Here is a 22,532-nt window from a genome sequence, read left to right as displayed (position 1 = left end):
TACCTTGGGTCACATCTGCATGGCCAACCCATCAAATCCTAACACTACTGAGGATATACCCAGCGAGGTTTTAAAGACTCAGAGTGAGAAACCTTCTGATCTTAATCCACCCGAGGGAAGCACCATGGTCCTTGACAGTCCCTCCCCTAGTACTCCATATGCCCAGAATAGAGTTGGGTCCTCATGCCCAGAGGATCTCGATAAGGTGCTCAGCTGGAAAATAGCTGGATTGGAAAGTAAATTACACAGCCCAGGTTGGGGTAACCTTATTGATGATCACTTGATTTGTCTTTTTCAAGAAACATGGGCATTAGAACCCCAATACAGACTCGGTTTTAAAAGCTTCTGGGTTCCGGCCCGCAAGTCATCTTCTGGGAGACCTTCGGGAGGGTTGCTCGTGTGGCTAAATATTTCTCTCAGGTGCAAGATAGAAGAATTAGACACTGGTTGCCCTGACTTGCAAGCCCTATTGTTAATGATTTCTGAAGAAAACCCCCTCCTTTTAATTAATATCTATAACAGGCATGTGAGTCCCCACTCTGAGTCTGACGTTCTCTCAAACTTGGACTATGTTCTTAAAAGTAATTCCCCCTCTTTTGTTTTAATTGGTGGAGATTTTAATCTTACCTTCGAACCTAATCCTTTAGTCCAAGGAATCTGTAAAGAAGAGGATGCCCATTGGGGCATCCCCCAGTTAGTCTCCAACAAAAAACCAAGATTGAACAAATCTGCTCGCTTTTTGGCTGACATCGCACTAGCTCATGGCCTCCGAGCCTGTAATGGCCGTTCACACTCGGATGCTATTTTGCGACCCACTTTTAGGCGCGGAGTACATAGCAGTCGCATTGACTACATACTTCTTGATATCCGTCTTTGGTGTTACATGGTAGATATGAGGGTAGATGAGCAGCCTGTGAGCGACCACGATCCCCTGATTCTATCAACCAGAGGTCTTTTTCCTTCGTTTATAGTGCCTCACTCTAGGTCCAACGTGTCCCAACTGGCCCTAACCAATAATAGACGCAATCTAAAATGGGAATCTGTTATCTCCTCCCCTAATCATTTAGCATCTATCTACAGTTTGCTCGTGAATCAAATGGAGTGTATGATCCGGTTAGATGAGTCCTAGGAGGGCGATAGCCTTCTTACAGCCCACACTGATCTGTTCCAATCTTTAAAACAATTTTTTACAAAAGAGTCTGTTAACAATTCCAATAAAAAACACAATGCCCCTTGGTTCAATAATTCCTGCAGATCAGCACAACTAGCTCTCCTGGATGCAATTAAAGAAGGCCATGCTGCGACGTTGAGAATAGCCAGGGCCGCTTATAAGAAGGAATGTTCAAAGGCACGCAGAAGTTGGGAGGAAGCCAGATGGGCCACTATCCTGGTTTCAGCCTCATCTAATAATACTTCCAAGTTTTGGAAACTAATAGCTGATAATGACAGTGACTCTCCAGCCGCGCCTGGCTCTACAATCCTCTCAGCAACTTGGGTACAGCATTTTGGGCAACTTTATGGTGGTCCACCAGATGTTTCTCTGAGGCCCCCCAATGATTCATCAAACCAAGAGATCATTCCAATTTCTTTTTCTCTTTCCGAAACTAGAGCTGCAATAGACTCCCTGAAATGGGGGAAGGCGCCTGGCCCAGATAAAATTCCAGGTGATCTATATAAATCTAGACCTGATATATGGGCTCCCTACCTCAATTTTATCTGCAATACTATTGCAGCAGGCGCTCCAGTTCCATCTACTTGGAAAGGGGCAGAAATTGTACCGATCTTCAAAAAAGGAAATCCAAACATTCCGGCTAACTACCGTCCAATTAGTCTCCTCGATAACTTCCAAAAAATTTATGCTAAACATCTTCTGTCCCACCTTGAGGAATGGATTAGTGAGTCTAAAGCCCTTTCTGATTTACAAGCGGGCTTCAGACCCGCTGTGAGCACAGTTGACCAAGCTCTAAGATTTATGTCAATAAAATGGAAGAATGTTGACCTGGGGGGGGCAACCTTTACGTGGTCTTTATAGACCTAAGAGCTGCATTTGACCTGATCCCCAGGAATCTGCTGTGGTCAACATTATTAAACATGGGAGTGCCACTTGGCCTCCTGAAACTCATAGCCCAGTTGCACCAAAATACCTTTGCCCAAATCAGGTGTGGTCAAGGGGGCGAGCTGACTGACCCTGTAGCTATCAAAAAAGGAGTTAGACAAGGTTGTGTTCTGGCACCCACTCTTTTTCTGCTCTACATCAATAATTGCATCCACTACCTAGAGAACTGCATAAATGATTCTCCAAAACTAGGTGGGAAAAAAATCCCCTGCCTGCTTTATGCAGATGATACGATCCTACTATCAAAATCACCAATGGGAATTCAACACCTAATTAACCAGTTCTGTGCTTACTGTAGTGATTATGGTTTAGATGTAAATATTAAGAAAACTAAATTTATGATATTCACTACCTCTAAAAAACGACTGCGTACTAATATTGAGATGAATTCGACCCCATTGGAGAAAGTTGAAGAGTTTGATTATTTGGGTTTCAGACTATCTACATCGGGTAAATGGAAGGCAGCTATTGACAAGGGGGCTCTGATCATAAGCCAAAGAGGTGGGGCCTTAGTCCGCAGATCTAGAAAGGCACCGAGCCCCCCTCTGAACATTCTTGCGGAGATTTATAATGTTCAAATCAGAGCAGCAGCCCTATATGGAGCGGAACTTTGGGGGTCCCACAAAAACCTGGACATTCTGCAAACTAAGGAAAATATCTTCCTTAGACAGGTGTCCAGGCTAGGTACGGGTACACCAATGACCCCTGTAAGGCTTGACCTTGGTCTAAATGGCATTAAAACTATAGCGGCCTTAAGACCTCTTTCCTACTGGATTCGTCTATGGAAATCTGCTGAACTAGAACCATATAGGCTGGCTGTAAGAGAGTTGATAGCCGCCCCTAAGGCACTGGAGAGAATCCCTTGGCTGAAAGAGATGAAAACTGCCTGGGACAAAATGGGTCTTCCCCATTATTGGAATCACCCGGATCAAATCCCTGACAAGGCTAGGAGATTTGTTACGAACAGATATTGGGAGAAAGTTAACGAAGATTCCCTGCACCAAAAGAGGGCGGGTAGGTTAACTATGGATTTTCTCCAAATTAAGCATGAACCCTGGGCTGAGATTTTCCTGAACCTCCCTATCCCTCCGTATGCCCGTGCTCTATACCTGCAGTTAAGATATGGCACATTGCCTACCAATGGTTTTACGGCCCATTGGCCATCTAACATCGCTACAAATGATAGGTGTACCTTCTGTCAACTTTGCAAAGAAACATCAGAGCATGTATTATTCTTCTGCCCTTTGTACAAGACACCAAGAAAGAGGTGGATTATTCCCCTCTGTAAAAACATGTCATTTCAGGACAGAGTAACAGCCATTAGAATCTGTACGTATGATTCTTCTCCCAGGGTTGCCATTCCAGTTACCAAATATTTATCGGAGGCTTGGTACATCCGTCGCAAGTTCATAGCATCCAAAGGCTCCTGAGCCATTTCTATATTTGTTTTCAGAAGGATTTTAATCTTCTTTTTTTATCCTTTTTGTATTGTTTTTAGTTGGAAATTTCCATTATGAATTTGTTGCTTTCCCTATGACTACCAAGACTGCACAAGCCCATATAGCCTTCTCATATAGTTATCCTGTTGTTTTCTTTGATTGGTACTCTGATTATGTCGTCTTTTAGTCCAATCAGACTATCTTTTGTCTTTTTTGTCTTTTGGTTGTGCATACTGGTCCTCCAGACAAAAAAGTCTTATACTTCAGTTTTTAGCCCTGTCCCCTTTTTTACTATATTTATTCAAGTTTTATTTTATTGTATTTATATATTTGATGAAATGCTTTGCTTTGTTATTCTTTTTGTTACACTGTTTTTGATGTCTATTGGTTTTACATTGTTACCATGTTTTTATTACATCCCTTTTTAAGTATGATTGTTATTATTATTTTAAATGGTCTAGATTTCTAGACCGAATGAACTTAATAAATAAATAGTTACACACTACTTATTCACAATAAAAGACAATACTCAGTGTTGCCAAAAATAAAAGGTACTTTATTTTAGTGACACAAGGCCAAAAATATCTTGGAGGCAATACACTAGTAACCAAAATCAGGGAAGGAAACAGTCATAAAATAGTGCAAACACTTGAAAATACAATAGATTGCAATAGGCCTAGGGGCAACACAAACCATATACTACAATAGTGGAATGCGAATGCCGAATTCCTCCCCTAGGCAAGTGTAGTGTTTAGAGGGGCACTGGGAGTGTAGGAAAACACAAAAGGTAAGTAAAGTACCCCACCCCAGAGCCCAGGAAAGCAGAAGTAAAGTACAGCAAGTTTCCTCAGAACACACTGCAAGTCGTGATGAAGAATTATGCAAGAACCAAGCAAGACTGTCAGCAACCAACGATGGATTCCTGGACCTGAGGACCTGTGAGAGAGGAGACCAAGTCCAGAAGTCGAAGAAGAGTCCAGGAAGAACAGTAGCCCCTGCCCACCTGGAAGAAGGTGCAAAGTGGATTCTCCGGTTGGAAGAAAAGTATAGAAATGCACCAAAGAAAATAGCTGCAGGTTCCTCCTGGGTGCTAGAGATGTCCAACGTTGAGTTGTTGGATGCAGACTGTTTGCGTTGCTGGATTCTGCCAACAAGCCTTGCTTCATGCAAGTACGCAGTTTGCATCAAAGAGGAGCTGCCTGGACCCAGGAGGGACCTGAGGTCTCAACTCAGAGTGAGGAGACAGAGGGGTCTCTCAGTAATTCAGAGAGTCCTCAGAAGACCAGGCAGCACCCACGGGAGTCCTAGAACACGGGGACAAAGAAGTTGCAAAGTGCGGTCATCGCAGCACTACACTGGAGGATCCCACGCTGCCGGAGAACAGCTCAGAGAGCTGTGCGTCACAGGATGGAGTGCTGGGGACCTGGGCTACACTGTACATGATGACCTTTTGGAAGAAGTGCACAGAAGTCCAGGCAGCTGGACAAGACTCTGTGCAAAGGGGTACTGTTGCTGCACGGGGAGGCAAGCTCCTACCTCCACCAAATTTGCACAGCTGGACCTTTGGACAGTCTGGGTCACTTCGGTCCACCACCTGTGTTCCAGGGATCACGCTCATCGACAGGAGAGGAGTCCCAGAGTACCGGTTGTTGTCGCACAAAGGTGCCTGCTGAAGCAGGGAAGTGACTCCGTCAATCCACGGGAGATTCCTTGGGGTCTTCTGGTGCAGGATGAAGGCAGGCAGTCCTTAGAGCGTGTACACCTTGGAAATTGTTGCAATTGTTGGCTGTAGATGAAGTTGCAGGTAACAGGAATCTTCCTGAATACTTTTTTGCAGTTACAGTGGTTCCTGGAGCAGTCTGCGGTTGATTCAACTGTCAGAAGCTGAAGCAGAAGATGCAGAGGAGTCCTGGAGGAATCTTGCAAACTGAATCTGAGGAAACACCCAGAGGAGAGACCCTAAATTGCCCTGAGAGGGGGATTGGCTACCTACCCAGGTATGCACCTATCAGGAGGGGTCTCTGACGTCACTGGCTGGCATTAGCCACTCAGATGTCTCCAGAGGGACCCCACACCTCGGAATCCAAGATGGCTAACATCAGGAACACTCTGTAGAAGCTCTGAGCACCACCCCTGGGATGGTGATTGGCAGGGGAGTGGTCACCCCCCTTTCCTTTGTCCAGTTTCGCACCAGAGCAGGGACTGGGGGTCCCTGAACCAGTGTAGACTGGATTATGCAAGGAGGGCACCATCTGTGCCCTTCGAAGCATTTCCAGAGGCTCTGGGAGGATACCCCTCCCATGACTGTAACACCTATTTCCAATGGGTGAGGGTGTAAACCCCTCTCCTAAAGGAAATGCATTGTTCTGCTTTCCTGGGATTTAGCTGCTCAATCCCCAGGAGGGCAGAAACCTGTTTCTAAGGTGGCAGCAAATGGTGCTGCAGTGGAAACATGGTGGAGCCCCCAGGAAGCATGGGATTGGCCCCCCCAATACCAGATTTGGATTGGTGGGACAATTCCATGATTTTAGACACCTCACATGGCCATATTCGAAGTTACCATTGTGAAGCTGCATATATATATATTGACATATATGTAGTGCAGGCTTAGAATGGTGTCCCCGCACTCATGAAGTCCAATGAATTGGCCCTGGGCAACGTGGGAGCACCTTTGCTAGAGCAAGGGTGCCCTCATACACAGTAACCTTGCACCAAACCTTCAGTAAATGAAGGTTGGGCATGTAGGTGACTTATAGGTGACTTATAAGTCACCTTGTGCAGTGAAAAATGGCTGTGAAATTGGCAGGATTGACAGTCCTGAGGAAAGGTTTATATGAGCTCCTAATGGGTTGCAAAAGAAATGCTGCAGCCCATAAGGATCTCCTGGAACCCCAATGCCCTTGGTACCTAGGCACCATATACCATATACTAGGGACTTATAAGGTGAGTTCAGTGTGCCAATCAGAATTGGAATATGGAGTCACTAAACTATAGTGACACATTTGTTACACAGAGAGAGCATAAGCACTGGACTTCTGGTTAGCAGAACTCCAGTGACACAGTCAAGCATATTGACAACACATATAGGCCACAAACTATGAGCACTGGGGTCCTGGTGGCTAGCAGGATCCCAGTGAGACACACTGACAAACAGGGTTTAAACTATGAGCACTGGGGTCCTGGCTAGCAGTGAGACAGTAAAACACACTGACAAACTGGTCACAAATGGGGGTAACCATGCTAGAAAGAGGCTACTTTCTCACACCCACTACCAGCGGGGTCTAGTGGATGTAATGGTATACTCCTTTTGTCAATCTGCCATCATGACAAAAGCAATATACCATTACATCCACTAGATATATATTAGATATTTACATATGACCCCTTGCTGAATTTGATTTTACCTAGTTTTCAGAAATGTATAGTTTTTCTGAATCAACCATGTGTTTCATACTGGTTTCCACCACAAACTGGAAGTAGGTTGAAAGCACAAAAAATAGAGAAATATTCTACCTCTTTAAAAATGCCAAAACTGTGGTACAAAATTGGATTTTGTGATTCAGCTCTGCATGTTCCAAAAATCTAGGAAAATAGTGACTTCAGTACAGTAAACCATTTTTGGATGCCATTTTTCAGAGAATAAAAAAACAGACAGTTTTATCTGGAGCACTTTTTCCCTATTTTAATTACAAACTTTCAAAATGTTACAATATTTTGCCTATTTTCTCGGTCCCCTCCAGGGGAATCGACAAAGTATTTGTTGATTTCCTGGGGGTGTTGGAAAAAAGGAAACAAATTTGGTGTAATTACCTTATTAAGAAAAAAAGTTATTGAGCCTTAAGCGTGAACTCCCCCAAATAGCTAAAAAAGAGCTCAGTTGTTGGGGGTGGGGGGCTAGCAGTGAAGGGGTTAGATTTCAGAGGTGGAAGTTCAAGTTCAAAGATTTATTACAGATTTGAGGTCAGGCTTATGTAAATGAGTCTTAGAAACATGCTATACACATACAGAATAACCAAAGGCAAAGTAATGTGTCTAATCAGATTAAAACCTACAAGCAAAAGGCATACCAATATTTCAGTCAAGCAATACAAAAAATAAGAAACAACACTTGGTGCTCAGAGTGCAAATTACTGTCTTCCTGTCTAACCATTGTAAACTAAGTAAATCTAATTATTCTAATTAAACTAAAGGAAACCTAAGATTTTGCCAGAAATGTAGGGAACTGGATAAATAATCAACAGTGTCAACATAGCAGAAAACCTCAGTAGAAGTTCTGCAAGATGTGCATAGCATGATGCCACATCAGTGAAAGTAGAGTGGAGATCTGTACCCCTGTACCCCTTTGAGTCTCAATAGATCTGCCCTAGTCAAAGGGTAAAAAGGGTCTGTCCCGTCTAACTAACTGAACACCACTTTAGACCATGAAGAACTTTCAAGAGTCCAAGTCATCTAAGACCACTAGTTTTCCATATTCCGAACACAGCTTAGAATTTACAACTTCCATTAGACTTTCATCTCACTAACCAAACATCAGAATGACCTTGAGTACCTCCCTTGTCCAGGAGCTCGGAAGGGAGTTATTCTTCTCATCCTTTAGTTGGCGCTACTCGACCTTGCCAACATATCCTTCCATACCCCTTTATCTCAAACTCACAACAGCCCTTTCATTAACTATAGATTTATGCAGACACACCTGCAAATAAAGGAAATGCAATTCAAGCAAAACTCCACGTTGAAGGTTAAGCATAGAAAAAACATTGAGGCCGTAACTTAAGTCAATTTAACACGGGATTCAATGCTGATTCGAATACATGCCTATATGTACAGTTCTCCTTATAAGTATAGTAATTTGCAAACAACTGTGGTTATATAACGTTTAACTGCAATATTGAAATCCCAATACATTGAGTATAAAGGTGTACGTTTGTTATTTTTCAGGCAATAAATGTCATTACAGAAACATGCATAAAACTTTTCTACATTTCGATTTGTGAGTGCACCCTGATTAATATGATTTTCGATGCACCACGTTAACATGAATACTTTGGAGTACATGTTACATATGTAATTGATTACGATGTTCATGTCCTCTCTACAGCGTATATTGGCACAGCCAAGTTATGCTCTCTGAATATCTTACAAAAGTATCACCCCACTGGAGTTAAAATCTATATCTAAGGGGACCATAATTTTGTAACAATATTTAGGACACATTACTTATGTGACAATGTATTCCTGTATATGATATTGGGAGAGGCACCTGGAGAAAAGTGTAGCTATCTTTATATTTGTTTTAAGTACAAAGTACTGTTTTGGAGGTGCAAGTAATTGCTACGAGTGCATGTACTTGATTGGCTCTATGAGCCTCGTAGAGGGCTCAAGGCTAGGGCTAGGGCTAGGCTAATTATTTTTGAATCAAGCAGCAGAGGTGAATTGTGATGCAAACCAGGAAAATGTTACGATTTCGGTTCAGTTTAACATGGAAGAATAAAAAGTTGAACAGCTGCTGATCATCCTGCCATGAACAGAGAGCCATAAAGTTGGTGAACGATTGGTGCAGTTTGTGTGGTTCCTCTGGCAAAACAAGAACGGACTGGCTTATGGGGCAATCAGCCAGTGCCCAAGGGGCTGGTCTGAAGGGTCAGTGTGTGGGGAATTTTTTTGAGGTTTGTTGGAATGTTTTATGGTCTGATGGACTGGTTTTACTGTTGATTTCTCTTATAGTATCACAAGCATTGCCTGTGGCAATCAAAAAAGCATGTGGTCTCCCATACCTCGCAAAACACCTATAAATCGTATTTTGACAAGTTCAAACATGCCCTATTTGCAACTAGGATACTTTTTTAGCTGCCTGATTTAATATTGTTTGTTCAAACCTGGGCACCGTTTAATCGTGCATGCGAGTGCCAGCTATTCAACACACAAAAAGCATTGAAAAAAACAAAAGGTTTCACTGCTGAGACCTATTGACTTTGACAATGTTTGTTACAAATAGAGGTGCATGCAGCACTGTCACATCTGTAGCACAGTAATATGTTTTGACTTTTGAACAGTCTCCTAAATGTTTTACCAGTTTTATGATATACACGTTTTTTGTCTTTCACCCAATGTATGTCAGTGCCAGTTGTGCCAAACCTGCTGGCTTCAACAATTTATACTATAAGGAATTCCCACTCGTTAGTGGAGAGAGGAATGACTAATCAGTTACACTTATTCTTGAATCACTTTCAGTGACTGTGTGCATCATTAATTGCGCAAATTGTGCATGTCTGCTCCTGGCCGCCTGACATTAATATGAAGAGTGTCTGTCAGGCTGACCTTTGTTCGGGGGGTGTGGCCCCTTCCCCCTAAAGGACGGTGACCAGGTGACCTCAGTGTCCTGTTTAGCCTTGCTCTTCGTAGCGGGAATAGGTGCTAGAAAATACATTTTTAAAAAGTCGTAAATCCGCTTTTGCAGGTCTATTGGCAGCACTTATTTCTTTTGGTTATCCTCAAACCTAAAGGCACCTGGTTATTTCATGTATTTTGTAATCTGATTGTTCATTGTTGCCATGTTATGTTTTTTGGAGTAAAATCTGGGGTGGAGAAATGTTTTATTTTGTGGCTGCACTACATTTGTCCCATTAAAAATACTTCATAGTAATTGAAATAAATTAAGCATAATTATTTAGTTTTCACAGATTTGAATACTCTCACATTGAAAGTACTTAATACTCCTACTTTGGGCCCTTTCCATCTAGCCTACATTCCTGTAGAGTTTGAATATTGTGGAATGGTATTTGAAAGAGAGAATAGAGGCACATTTGTTAGTAAAATATCACTGGGTAGAAGTATTACCAGATGTATGTGTGTCTGAAGTGATGCAGCTGCTCTTTAAGTTGTATGCATACCTCTCAACATTTTGCAAAGCTCAAATTGTTTTAAATTAAAATATTACATTGTTTTACCATTCTGTATTTTTAATCCCCCACCAATTGAATGCAAGTTCATGTAGAAATTTAATTCTCTCCTTATTTTTTTTCTAGATCGTATTGGTTCCCAAAATGTGGATATTGGTGTGTCCTCTTCACTTGCCGTATAACAAATGTTAATTGTGTAGGGTGTTGGAGCACTTAACATCACACACGCAAACAGAGACAATGAATCATACATTTGTAAATTAGTGTAGAAAATGTTGACAAAGCGGACTACAAAGTTTAGGATTCACATGTGGTCCATACTGTGAGGTATTCTTTAACAGTGCCTGGACTGGAGAAGCAGAAACTCAGAATTCAGAATGTAAAACAGTGGTTAGGGTTGACTCCACTAATAACATTTTATTTCTACCTAAAACAAACCCTTTCTAGCAACATTAGGATAATCAAAGACTAGCAGAAAAACTGAACTTTCTAACCTGTACCATGCAGTTTGCATGCATCTCTTTGATGACAGTTTACAGCTCACTATGCTAGATTATAATTGTAACTTATGAATTGTACAGCAACAAAAGGAGCTCTGTGACAAAAACAGTATCCCACTGAGCTATGCACATAAATATTGTCCTGTGATCTGCATAGTACGCATTCTTTGCAGAAGGCATATTAACCCTCTGTGCTACCTGAACAAGTAAAAATTACCACTGAACAAAACCCCCCTCTCTCTCCAGATGGTACATTAATCACTAGAGTTGTCTTGGCACTTTTATTGTTACCTGAAAACTACTGGATAGCCAAGGAACACTGCACAAAACCCCATCTCTCTCCAGATGGTACATTAATCACTAGAGTCGTATTGGCACTTTTATTGTTACCTGAAAACTACTGGATAGTCAAGGAACACTGCAGTGTTTTTAAAACTGCTGCACTCATACAAAACCAGCACCAAGTAACAAAAGTGACCCTTCACCCTTTCAGTTTCACGGGGAAAAGCCTGATGGCAGGTAAAGCCAGACCGGCCCTGCTTGAAGCATTGAGTGGATGTTAGTTATATCATATTATAACAAAGTAGCATTGTCTTGCTACATAAATTCCAGCCTGCCCACTCTTATCTTCTGGCTGAGAAGCTGTCTGTTAGCAGGTAGTCAGGTAACAGAGGAGAGAATGGCAAGCCGAAGTGAGCAAGACCCAGCATGCTGACAGTTGAGTGGGCATGAAGAAGTGGAAAGTGGACAGACTCGGGGGCAAAGCAGAAAGACAGGGTAAAGATTGGGTGGTATTTAGTAAGGCAGGGCACACAGAAGAGAGAGATGTGAAAAAAGAAGAGCATGTGGTTGGAAAAAGACAAGGGTGTGAGGTGGAGACAGAATGGCTGGGGACAGCAAGATTGGGGAAGGAGTTGATGCAGATGCAAAGAAGAGGAGGAGGATGTGGCAAAGAGAGGAGGGTGAGACAGAGAGGAATGTAAGGTAGGGAGATGGAGGAACTCATGGAAGAAGGAAGGGGAAGGGAGGGGTGGAAGGAGGATACAGGGCAAAAGAGAGAGAGGGAGGAGGTAAAGGTACAGAGAGAAGAGGGCAAGGCAGAGTTTGCTGGGTGGAGTGAGAAGGCTGGGTAGAAGGAGAGGGAAAAAAACAAGGTGGAAGGGGTGAAGAGGTTGCACTGAAAAGAGTGGAGGAGGATGGCATTATAGAGACAGAAGGAGTAGGTTGAGGTGGAAAGGGAAAATTAAGAGGCAGACTGAGGTAGGAGGTTGAGGTGAAAAGATAGAGGACAGTAAAATTAAGTTTATGAACATGGAAATTCATAAAGGGAGAGGAGGATGGTGGGACAAAGAGTTTGAGGAGGATAGTGAGGCAGAGAGAGAGGAGAACAGTGAGGCATAGAGAGAGGAGACAGTGAAGCAGTAAGGGATGTGCTGGGTGAGGCAGAGTGAAAGAGGGAGGATGATGTGGAGAGAGATGAAGAGGGTAAGGTGTAAAGAGGAGGGTGACGAGAAAGACCTCAGTGAGGTGAAGGTACAGAAGAGAGCGGTAGGGAGAGGGAGAGTGGTGATGCACATAGGGAGGTTGGCAAGGCAGAGAGAATTGATGGAAAGGCATGGAAGATGGGTGGAATGAAAGACAGAGAAAGCACGAGCCATAAAGGACCATTAAGCAGTAGTGGTAGGTGAGGCACAATGGGGATGACAAGGCACATAGGAGAGTGGAGAAGCAGAGAGAGAGAGAGCATATGGCAAGAGAACGTCCCACTTATGCCTCAGGGGCTCATGATCATATCTTTGAAGGTCCTGCAAAACCTCTTAACAAGCCTAGTAATCTGAGGATGGTATGGTGTAGAAAACGTGTATGGTACCATACACTCATTCCATACTGAATTCATGTATACTGAAATGGAGTTGGTGCCCTAGTCAGACACAATCATCCTGGAGAAACCCACCCGGGTAAATATCCCCATCAGTGCCCTGGCAACTGAGGGCACAGTCACTTTTCACAGAGGTATGGCTTCTGAGTACCAGGTAACACTGTCCACTAAGACCAGGATAAACCTGTTGCCTGGGGCCGCATGGGGTCCCTAGGCAATGTTAATGCCCACCCTTTGAAAGGGGCTTCCCATGATAGAAAAGGAGCGCAGAGGAGCCTTTGCTTTTTCCGTACTTCCCACTGGCCTGGCCGATAGTTTAGGACCTACAGAAGGCACCTGTGGTCCCTCTCGTCTGGGGCCAATAGAAGTTGGTGACCAACCTTACAAAGGTTTTGGCCTGCCCCAGATGTCATGCCAGGGATACATCATGAGACAGATCCAGTAGAAAGGCTAGGCACTACTGGGGGACCACCGACACATAGGATGCTGCAGACACAGGGGCCTTAGGCTTGCTATACAGAAGAGCATTCTCCAAATAGATAAGTGATCACCAGTGGTGTCTCCATTTGCCTGGACCTCAGCCTGTCGCAGCAGACCCTTGAGAATGGGGTATTCCTTCTGCAACAGACAGAACTTTGCGCAGGGGGGACCTCCTTCAGCTTCCCATCTGGCTAGTTCAGGTGGGCATCTCAGAGCACTGTTCCAGGTGCCAAGAACTTTGGGCTTCCCTCTCGGGCTGCCATGGACTATGGGGGTCATTACAACATTGGCGGTAAAAGGCGCTTACTGCCGTACAGAAGACCGCCAATACACTGCCGCCGCCGCGGTAGTCCGCCACAGCTATTATGACACACATCTCGGAATCCGCCGAAATTCAGACACCCACACAACTCCGCCACACCAAAGGTCAGTGATAAACTGGCGAAAACAAAACCTCCACCTCCACGCCAACAGAAACACGCCCATGCTCTTACGACCCACGAATCCACGTGGCGGTCTTTCAACCGCGGTATTCCATTGGCGGTACACACCGCCGCGCTCAAAATACACACACATATACAAAACACCGCCACATTGGACAATTACAAATACACACACCTGATACACATACACACACCACTCCCACACACCCAACACAATATAAAACACACACCCACATCACCCACAAACCCCTACGACAACAATTTTGAGACGAAGGCCAGAGAGACTGCACAGCCAAGACAACACCACCATACAGAGGCACACAACACCATCACCCACACCACATCCACGCACAAAACACCAAACACCACTACACATCACCACACACATCAACACTCACACCGCCCCACACATCACACACACCACCCCATGTCACACCAAAGACACCCCCGCTTCTCCGAGGAGGAGCTCAGGGTCATGGTGGAGAAAATCATCCGGGTAGAGCCACAGCTATTTGTCTCACAGGTACAGCACACCTCCATAGCCAGGAAGATGGAGCTATGGCGAAGAATCGTGGACAGGGTCAACGCCGTGGGACAGCACCCAAGAAATAGGGAGGACATCAGGAAGAGGTGGAACGACCTACGGGGGAAGGTGCGTTCAACGGTCTCCAGGCACAACATCGCGGTTCAGCGGACTGGCGGCGGACCCCCACCTCCTCCCCCACAACTAACAACATGGGAGGAGCAAGTCTTGACCATCATGCATCCAGAGGGCCTCGCAGGAGTCGGTGGAGGATGGGATATTGGTAAGTCAAATCTTAACTATCATATCCCCCACCCTACCTGCATGCTCTCACACACCCCCACCCTCACCCCCTCCCCTATCACTACAACTCCTCACTAATGTACTTATAACACAAACCACACATCCCAACACCAAGCCCTGCATGACACAACTAAGCATGGACACCCAGCACTAAAGCATGCCCACTGCACATACCCATACAACCCCCTAAACTACCATCACACAAGCTCCCACACAGGAATGCTTGCACTGGGGTACACGCTCACCCACCCATTGCACACCATTACACACACACATGCAATAATCATGCTCTTATGCCCCTGCAGGAACCCGAAGGACCGTCACCACACCAGAGGGTCCAGACAACACCACTCCACCCCCAGAAGAGGCCCACAGTGACAATAGCAGCTCTGCCCTACTGGATCCTGATGACCAGGCCAGACCATCCTGGGCCTCGGGACAATCGGTTCCCCTTGCACAGGCACAGCACAAAACCGACCTTCCACCCTCTGGTAACACCAGCACAGCACCCACGCAGCGGGCCCAAACCTCCCTACCCAGGACAGGTCAATCAGCGGTGTGTCCACCACTACAGGAAACCCAGGCTAACCCACCACCCCAACAACAACAGGGACCTGGGGGCAGTGGTAGTGGGCATACGGTCCAGGGGACGGAGGCACAGGAACACAGGGGAACTGGGAGGGTTGCTGTGCGACAGGGGGCGGACAGGCCAAGGGAACCCACTCTCCACGAGGCCCTATCCTCCATCATGGGAGCATACCACCACTCCCAGGAGACAATGGCGACGGTCCTGGACAAGTTGCAGGAGAGCCTGCGCCTGCAGGAGGAACAGTATTTGGGGTTCAGGGAGGAGCTCAGGACCATCAGCTCCACGTTGGGCACCATCGTAGGGGTGCTGAAGGACATACAGCAGACCTTGAGGGACACCATGGCACTCCAAGGGGCCCCTGACACTAGCCAGGATGATGAACTGCCCACCACCTCCGCCGGCACTAGTGGACAGGATGCCCCGCCACAGGACCACCACACCAGCACCCCACCCCCTATAGACGGACAACCACCACGCAAGTGGTCCCTGAGATCCAGGAACAGGACAGAGCAAGATGGCAAGACCCCCGCAGGAAATGAGACCACCCTGTTTGTCCTCCCACTGTCCCACCTTGTTACCCTGTCCATACTTAAACTGCCCCAGCTCCACTTCCTATGCCCAGATGGGCAGTGCACCTGTGAGACTAATAGACTGGACTCTGCCATGGACATTCGTCCGCCATCACCCATCCTCATTTTACAACCCCCTCCCATTTCTGAGCACTTCAATAAACACCCTTGAAACACAAAACAATCTTGAGTCAGTCTGTGATTTAGTAAATATGTATTATCAATGACAGTGTCATAATGCGTTTCCTATTGTAAGGCTAACATACCTATGTCACACATCACAAGTCCTTGAAGGATGCAAGCAGATGACACGTTGGTAACCACACCTGTGAAACCGTAATGGAAAGGTACAACTCAGTTACCAAATAGTGGTTGAAATCGACAGACAGGAAAGTTAATGTAATGTTAAAAATGAAAATGTTCTCACCTGTGTGTCACTGGAAATATTGCTGTATGACTGACTCCCTGTTGTCGTTGTCTTCTTCCTCAGCTTCCTCCTCATCACTGTCCAGAGGCTTCACAGGCCCCACAGCTGCTACAATACCGTCATCTGGATCATCCTCCTGCAGAAAAGGCACCTGGCATCGCAAAGCCAAATTATGAAGCATGGAGCAGGCGATGATGATCTGGCACACCTTCTTCGGTGAGTAGAATAGGGATCCACCTGTCATATGGAAGCACCTGAACCTGGCCTTCAGGAGGCCGAAGGTGCGTTCGATCACCCTCCTAGTCCACCCATGGGCCTCATTGTACCGTTCCTCTGCCCTGGTCCTGGGATTCCTCACTGGGGTCAATAGCCAGGAAAGGTTGGGGTAACCAGAGTCCCCCAATAGCCATACACAGTGCCTCTGGAGTTGACCCATCATATCAGGGATGCTGCTATTCTGCAGGATGTAGGCGTCATGCACTGAGCCAGGAAACATAGCATTTACCTGGGAGATGTACTGGTCTGCCAAACAGACCATCTGAACATTCATAGGATGATAACTCTTCCTGTTCCTGTACACCTGTTCACTCCTGTGGGGGGGGGGGGACCAGAGCTACATGGGTCCCATCAATGGCACCTATGATGTTGGGGATATGTCCAAGGGCATAGAAGTCACCTTTAACTGTAGGCAAATCTGCCACCTCAGGGAAAATGATGTATCTCCTTACGTGTTTCAGCCGGGCAGACAACACTCTGGAGAGCACGTTGGAAAACATAGGCTGGGACATCCCTGATGCCATGGCCACTGTTGTCTGAAAAGACCCACTTGCAAGGAAATGGAGCACTGACAGCACCTGCACGTCAGGGGGGATTCCAGTCGGATGGCGGATTGGTGACATCAGGTCTGGCTTCAACTGGGTACATAGTTCCTGGATTGTGGCACGGTCAAACCGCTAGGTGACGATGACATGTCGCTCTTCCATTGTCAACAGGTCCACCAGCGGTCGGTACACCGGAGGATTCCGCCATCTTCTCACATGTCCCAGCTGATGGTGCCTACGAAGGACAACAGCGACGAATCAGTCATTATTCTTTCAGGTATGTACCCACAGTTACACACAAGACTACACCACTCACAAAACCCTTCATGTATGTGTGTTGAGTGTAGGCCCAGCTATGTGTGACGCAGAGGTAAATAAAGCCATGTGGGCCCCTGAAATGGCGGCTGCCTGACCTCTAAACTGGGACAATGGGATTGTGGGGTAACTGCGCTGGCGTTGCACACCGTCGCGGTAGGCGGTCGTAGACCGCAGCACAATGCTGCATTGGTTGATATACGACCCTATGGGTCCCAGGAGCCAATGAACAGGTGGGCCGGCGGTGATGATGCGCACCGCCGCGGACGTCACCGCCATTTTCTATCTGTTCAATCACTAGATACCTGACCTTCGACAGGAGAGGACCTACACTGCAAGTGCTGCGGTGACCTCGGTCTGGAAGCGACGATGGCTGCTGCGCCTGGGGAAAGGGCCCCTGCCTTCACTGCACAGGAGTTGGAGAAACTGGTAGACAGGGTCCTCCCCCAGTACACGCTACTCTACGGTCCTCCAGACCAACAGGTTAGTGCACAGGGAGCACGTTGTATGGGCTAGGCCTGGGTGAAGAGGGCTGGTTGGAAGAGGGAAGGGGGCAGAGTTCATAGAACATTAATGCATGGGAATGAATGGGCCACGTGGCCAGAGTAGGGAGGGGGCCACTCACATCGATGGTGCAGTTGGTAATGACTGTTCCTCTTTCCTTGTGCATGTCATGTAGGTCAGCGCCCACCAGAAGAGGGACATTTGGCGTGCCATCGCCAAGGAGGTCCGGACCCTGGGGGCCCACCAGAGACGGGGCACCAACTGGCAGAAAAGATGGGAGGACATTCGCCGCTGCAGCAAGAAGACGGCGGAGGCTCAGCTGGGGATGGCCTCCCAATGTGGGAGGGGTGCCCGTCGCACCATGACCCCCCTGATGTTCCGGATCCTGGTGGTGGCCTACCCGGAGTTGGATGGGCGCTTGAGGGCATCACAGCAGACACAAGGGGGTGAGTACACTCTCATTCTGCTGACTTTGCGTGCAGTGGAGGTTTCTGGGTGGGGGAGGTGGGCTGTGGGTGTCCCTAGGCCAGGGCGAGTTCGGTAGGCAAGGCCCCTCCGTAATGCAGGCCATGTGGCACTCTACCCCACCTCAGCAGAGTGCCAAGTACAGGTATAGTTGCCCCTGTGGCATCCATGTGTGCAGATGTCCACCATTGCCATGTAGGCCATATCCCAGAAATTGCATGTACAGAGGGCAGGAGCACGGCGTAATGCAGGGGGCTGCTGTGTCTGTCTTGTCCGCCAACGGTAGCGGTATGCCATGCACTAAAACTCTCTTTCTTCTGTCTCCCCCCCCTTTTTCTGTTCTCCCTGTCCTTTTGTACATCAGCATCATCAGGCGGAGGTACAGTGGCACCGGAGCACGAGGGAGCTGCATCCCACATGACCATGGAGGGCAACACCACGGACTCTGAATGCACCAGTGGGACGGAGGGCGAGGGGAGCTTCACGTCGGCCACCGGATCACCAAGCAGCGACACAGACTCGTTCGCTGATGGGGACTCCCTTGTGGTGGCGGCACCATCTGTGCACCCCACTTCTACAGGTACAGCCGCCACCTCCCCTACCAGCACCGCCCTCCCAGCAGCCCCTCAGCTTTTGCCCCGTGCCCGCTCACCCAGGAGGGTGGGCATCACCTTCGCCCCAGGCACCTCAGGCCCTGCCCCAGTCACCCCTGCTGCCCTCAGTGAGGAGGCCATTGACCTCCTCAGGTCACTCACTGTTGGGCAGTCTACCATTGTGAATGCCATCCAGGGTGTAGAACGAGAGTTGCAACACGGTAATGCATTCCTGGAGGGCATTCATTCTGGTCAGGCTGTCCTTCAGCGAACCCTGCAATCTCTGGCCTCAGCACTGATGGCAGCCATTGTCCCTGTGTCCAGCCTCCCCCCTCCAACCTCCTCCACCCAGACCCAATCTCCTGTACCCCAGCCCATCCCAAGCACACCTACAGACCAGCATGCACGCAAGTCAGCACACACAAGTAGCTCAAGCAAAAATAGGCACCACACAACCCACAGGCACTCACGCAAGCCTCACCCACGTACAGACACAGCAACATCCACTGCCTCCACTGTGTCCCCCTCCTCCTCTTCTCCCTCCTCCCTCCCAGTCTCGTCTACACACACACCTGCATGCACCACATCTACAGGCACCATGAATCGCACAAGGAGACCCAGCACCACAAGCCGCTCACCTGCACTCACCACCTCCACTGCCATTTACACGTCCCCTGTGTCCTCTCCCAGTGTGTCTGTGACGCCCCCTCCCAAAGTACACAAACGCGGGCACCCACACACCCCACATCCATCCACCTCACAACAGCCTCCAGTACCTGCACCTGCACCCAAAACACCTAAAGTGACACCTCCGACAACCACCTCCTCTTCCTCCACTCCCAGACCCCCTCCAACTACCCATCCCAGTGTACGTCAGAAACTGTCCCTCTGTAAAGTTGACCTTTTTGCTCCCACCCCCCCCTCCAATTCATCAGTCCCGTCGTAGCGCCTCAGCCAAAAAGCATCCAATACCAGTGGTGCCTGGTCAAGGTTTGTGGAGTGCACCGGCCACCAGGGCAGGCAGTGTGACCCGGAGCCAAGGCACTGGCAGCCCACCCCCTGTAAAGGCTCTAAAATTGGAGAGTGGACGACAGGACCGTGTGAAGACTCCTGGTGGGAAAACAACTCACATGGGTTTCAAGGGGATTGGAGAGTCAGCTGTGACTCCACCAAAGGTGGGGAAGGGCCAGAGGAAGTCTGCCCAGCCTGTTGTGAGTGTCACGGCGGAGAAGGGCGGCATCATTCCCGGCGGTCGAGACACAACCGCCAGCACCGTCATCACTGGTCAGGAGACACCCGCCACCGCCAGAGTCACAGCCCAGGAGGGCCCAAGTATCGTCACTGGTCAGGAGACCACCGCCACCGCCAGAGTCATTGCCCAGGAGGGCCCAAGTATCGTCACTGGTCAGGAGACCACCGCCAGAGTCACAGCCCAGGAGGGCCCAAGTATAGTCACTGGTCAGGAGACCACCGCCACCGCCAGAGTCATTGCCCAGGAGGGTCCAAGTATCGTCACTGGTCAGGAGACCACCACCAGAGTCATTGCCCAGGAGGGCCCAAGTATCGTCACTGGTCAGCAGACCACCGCCACCACCAGAGTCATTGCCCAGGAGGGCCCAAGTATCGTCACTGGTCAGGAGACCACTGCCAGAGTCACAGCCCAGGAGGGCCCAAGTATCGTCACTGGTCAGGAGACCACCGCCAGAGTCATTGCCCAGGAGGGCCCAAGTATCGACACTGGTCAGGAGACCACCACCAGAGTCACAGCCCAGGAGGGCCCAAGTATCGTCACTGGTCAGGAGACCACCGCCAGAGTCACAGCCCAGGAGAGCTCAAGTATCGTCACTGGTCAGGAGACCACCGCCAGAGTCACAGCCCCGGAGTGCCCAAGTATCGTCACTGGTCAGGAGACCACCGCCAGAGTCACAGCCTAGGAGGGCCCAAGTATCGTCACTGGTCAGGAGACCACCGCCGGAGTCACAGCCCAGGAGGGCCCAAGTATCGTCACTGGTCAGGAGACCACTGCCACCGCCAGAGTCATTGCCCAGGAGGGCCCAAGTATCGCTACTGGTCAGGAGACCACCGCCAGAGTCACAGCCCCGGAGTGCCCAAGTATCGTCACTGGTCAGGAGACCACCGCCAGAGTCACAGCCCAGGAGGGCCCAAGTATCGTCACTGGTCAGGAGACCACCGCCGGAGTCACAGCCCAGGAGGGCCCAAGTATCGTCACTGGTCAGGAGACCACTGCCACCGCCGGAGTCAGTGCCCAGGAGGGCCCCGGCTGCCACAGCCCAGGTGGGCTATGATGGAACGTCATGCCACACACGAATGCCCAGTGTAGGGAGCGTCATGCCACACACGAATGCCCAGTGTAGGGAGCGTCATGCCACACACGAATGCCCAGTGTAGGGAGCGTCATGCCACACACCAATGTCCGTACCAGAACCGCCATGGCAAAGCACCGCTGAACAGTCCAGAGACCGCCATGGCAAAGCACCGCTGAACAGGGCAAAGACCGCCATGGTGAAGACCGCTGAACAGAGCAAAGACCGCCATGGCAAAGCACTGCTGAACAGTCCAGAGACCGCCATGGCAAAGCACCGCTGAACAGGGCAAAGACCGCCATGGTGAAGACCGCTGAACAGGGTAAAGACCGCCATGGCAAATCACCACTGAACAGGGCAAACACCGCCATGGTGAAGACCGCTGAACAGGGCAAAGACCGCCATGGCAAAGCACCGCTGAACAGGGCAAAGACCGCCATGGTGAAGACCGCTGAACAGAGCAAAGACCGCCATGGAAAAGCACCGCTGAACAGTCCAGAGACCGCCATGGCAAAGCACCGCTGAACAGGGCAAAGACCGCCATGGTGAAGACCGCTGAACAGGGTAAAGACCGCCATGGCAAAGCACCGCTGAACAGGGCAAAGACCGCCATGGTGAAGACCGCTGAACAGGGCAAAGACCGCCATGGCAAAGCACCGCTGAACAGGGCAAAGACCGCCATGGTGAAGACCGCTGAACAGGGCAAAGACCGCCATGGCAAAGCACCGCTGAACAGGGCAAAGACCGCCATGGTGAAGACCGCTGAACAGAGCAAAGACCGCCATGGAAAAGCACCACTGAACAGTCCAGAGACCGCCATGGCAAAGCACCACTGAACAGGGCAAAGACCGCCATGGTGAAGACCGCTGAACAGGGTAAAGACCACCATGGCAAAGCACTGCTGAACAGGGCAAAGACCGCCATGGTGAAGACCGCTGAACAGGGCAAAGACCGCCATGGCAAAGCACCGCTGAACAGGGCAAAGACCGCCATGGTGAAGACCGCTGAACAGGGCAAAGACCGCCATGGTGGAGACCGCTGAACAGGGCAAGCACCGGGTAGGAATGAATAGACCGCCACATCAGGCATCCTTATCCCATGTGCAGCTGGGACAGTGACAGGACAGGAACTTTCACGGGGAGACTCATCCAGTCTGGGCACTAGTCCCCCTCCAGAACCAGTGGAGACATGCATCCACTACCTCAGTCCTGCACAGGATGAAGCACTCTGGGTACCAGTCCCCCCAGAACCAGTGGAGAATGTTATCGACTTGAGAGACTGTGGCTTGGCACTCCCCAGGATGGCACGGTGGACACCCCACCCACTGTAGAGACTTGAGAGAC

The sequence above is a fragment of the Pleurodeles waltl genome, chromosome 12 (genome assembly GCF_031143425.1).
Source record: "Pleurodeles waltl isolate 20211129_DDA chromosome 12, aPleWal1.hap1.20221129, whole genome shotgun sequence".
In the NCBI taxonomy this organism is placed as follows: Eukaryota; Metazoa; Chordata; class Amphibia; order Caudata; family Salamandridae; genus Pleurodeles; species Pleurodeles waltl.
Note: the sequence above shows the minus strand (reverse complement) of the source record.